The sequence below is a fragment of the Dipodomys merriami genome, unplaced genomic scaffold (assembly GCF_024711535.1).
Source record: "Dipodomys merriami isolate MVZ:Mamm:240054 unplaced genomic scaffold, mDipMer1.0.p SCAF_279, whole genome shotgun sequence".
NCBI classification, from domain to species: Eukaryota; Metazoa; Chordata; class Mammalia; order Rodentia; family Heteromyidae; genus Dipodomys; species Dipodomys merriami.
In genome coordinates, this window is record NW_027204259.1 from 933409 (window position 1) to 936156 (window position 2748).

The following is a 2748-nucleotide window of genomic DNA, read 5'->3' on the forward strand; positions in this document are numbered from 1 at the left end:
ATGAGAGTTATGATGCCTTTATAGAATAAGTTCAGTAGTGAACTTTCTCTTTCAATTTCATTGAAGATTTGGAGGACTATTGGTGTGAGCTCTGTTTTGAAGGCCTTATAGTATTCTGCTGTAAAGCCATCTGGTCCTGTACTTTTCTTAGGTGGGAGGTTTGTTATTTTCGAAGAACCAACTCTTTGTTTTGTTGATACTTTCTATAGTTTTTTTGGATTCTAATTCATTTAATTATGATTAAATTTTAATTATTTCTTTGCATCTACTGGATTTGGGTTTATCTTTGTGCTCTTTTTCAAGGAGGTTTAGATGTGTCACTACATTGTTGGTTTCAGATCTCTCCAATTTGTTGATGTAGGAACTCAGAGCTATAAACTTGCCCCTGAGTACTGCCTTTGCTGTGTCCCAAAGGAGCTGGAATTTGTGTGTTCATGAACATTTGAATTTCCTTTCTAATCTCTTCCATGACCCACTCTTGATTCAGCAGTATGTTCTTCAGCCTCCATGTGTTACAGGATTTTCTCTGGTGGCTTTTGGTGTTGAGATTAATTTTATTCCCTCGTGGCCTGAGAGAATGCAAGGTATAACTTCAATGTTTCTGAATTTGGACGTTTGTTTTGTGGACTAAAATGTGTTCTATTTTCAAAGATGTTCCATGTGCTGCTGAGAAAAATGTGTATTCTGATGCTGCTGGGTGAAATCTGTGAATTGTAGTTGATCTATGCAGTTTTTTAGATCTCCAGTTTCTCTGTTGAGTTTTTGCTGAGTTGATCTATCTAGTGGGGAGAGTGGTGTGTTAAATTCCCCAACAATTAATGTCTGTGTATCTAAGTGAGATTTGAGGGAAAGTGCTGTTTCTTGGATAAATTTGGGTCTTCCGTTGTTTGGCGAATAGATATTTAGAATTGTAATATTCTCCTGAAGGAGAGATCCCTTAATTAGTATGTAATAACCTTCTTTATCTCTTCTCATGTGTTTTAATTTGAAGTCTCTTATATCTGATATTAGGATTGCAATTCTCACCTTTTTATGGGGGCCGTTTGCTTGGTAGATTTGTTCTAGCATTTCACATTCAAAATGTGTTTATTTTTATGGGCAAGATGTGACTCCTGAAGGCAGCAGATAGAAGGATCTTGCTTTTTAATCCAACTAGATAGTCTAAGTATCTTAATTGGAGAGTTAAGTTGTTAATGTTGAGAGATAGGACTGAGGTATTTGGGAGTACCTGTCATTTTATCCATCTTCTTGGGGGCTGCGTCAACTGGGTTCTTCTTATGGTTCTTGGATTCTCAGTTTGGGTGCGATTTCCTGGCATTTATTGTTATCTCGTTAGTTTTCTACGTGTACGACGTCTTTAACAATGTTTTGTAGAGCTTGTTTGGTGGAGATATATTGTCTTAATTTTTCTTTTCTATGGAAGGTTTTTATTTGACCTCCAGTTATGAAGGAGAGTTTAGCTGAGTACAGAATTTTGGTTGATAATTGTTTGTCTTTAGGACATGGTATACATCATTCTAGGCTCTTCTTGCTATGATTGTTTCCGCTGAGAAATCTGAGGTGATTCTACTTGGTTTCCCTTTAGAGGTGATTAACCTTTTCTCCTTGACAGCTTTAAGGATCTTTTCTTTGGTCTGAATTGATCATGCGTGGATTATAATTTGATGGTGGGATGTCCTATATTGGTCTGGTCTTTTTGGAGTTCTAAAATCTTCTTGTATCTGAATGGCCTATATTTTTGCATGTTTGCGAAGTTCTCTGCTAGGATCCTGTTAAACAAATTTCCTAGACCATTAACTTCTGTTTCTCGGTTCCCCCCTACACCCATTATCCTCAGATTAGGCCTTCTGATGGTGTCTTCCCAGTGTTGAATAGATCTATCATATTTCTTGGATTTGTCTTGGATGGTTGTATGTCCTTTCTCTATAATATCTAGGCTGTCTTCAATCTCCGAGATTCGATCTTCTGCATGACCTAACCTACTATCAAGACTTTATACTTTGTTTTAAATTTCTTTTTCTTCTAGTTGGTCAGCTTTGATGGCTTCAAATTCTTTGTTGGAGCATTATTTTAGATCTTGTGTGAACTTCTTTACTTCCTTAATTTGGTTGTCAGTGTTTATTCTCAAATTATTTAGTTGATTCTTTATTCCCATTCCTCCTGATGGGTTCCATTCAACATTCCCTTTGTTGTCTAGCTGACATCTTTCAGTTCTCTGTTTATAGATTCCATGAATGCCTTTAGTGATCATTCTGCATTCTCATCCCGCTTTCTCAATTCCCGTATTTCTCTCTGATTAGCTTGCTCACATTCACGCAGTCCCTGTAGTTCTCTTTGAGTGATCTCAGCCTGCTTACGACATTCCTTTATTTCTCTGAGTGTTCTGAATCTGCTCATGCAATTATGTATCAATATTTGAGTAGCTTCCTCACTCTCATGATATTCTTGTATTAAATTTTGTTTTGCCTCCTCTCTCTCCCTATCACGCTCATTCAGAGTCCTTTGCAGGTTTTCAATCTTTTCATTTACTATATTTACCAGTAGTGTTTGTAGAGCTTTTTGAGAACTCTCCTCTGGATTATTGATTATCTTTTCTTACCCCTGATTATCATGAGTGGGAGTTTGATACCCGGACTTGCCATTTTTCTTGTGTTTTTCCAGGTTGCTCTGCCCATTTGGGATGAAAGTAACGCTGGTTTTGTGCTAGCACACTATTTAAAGGCAAGCATCAACCACAGTTTGCAGTTT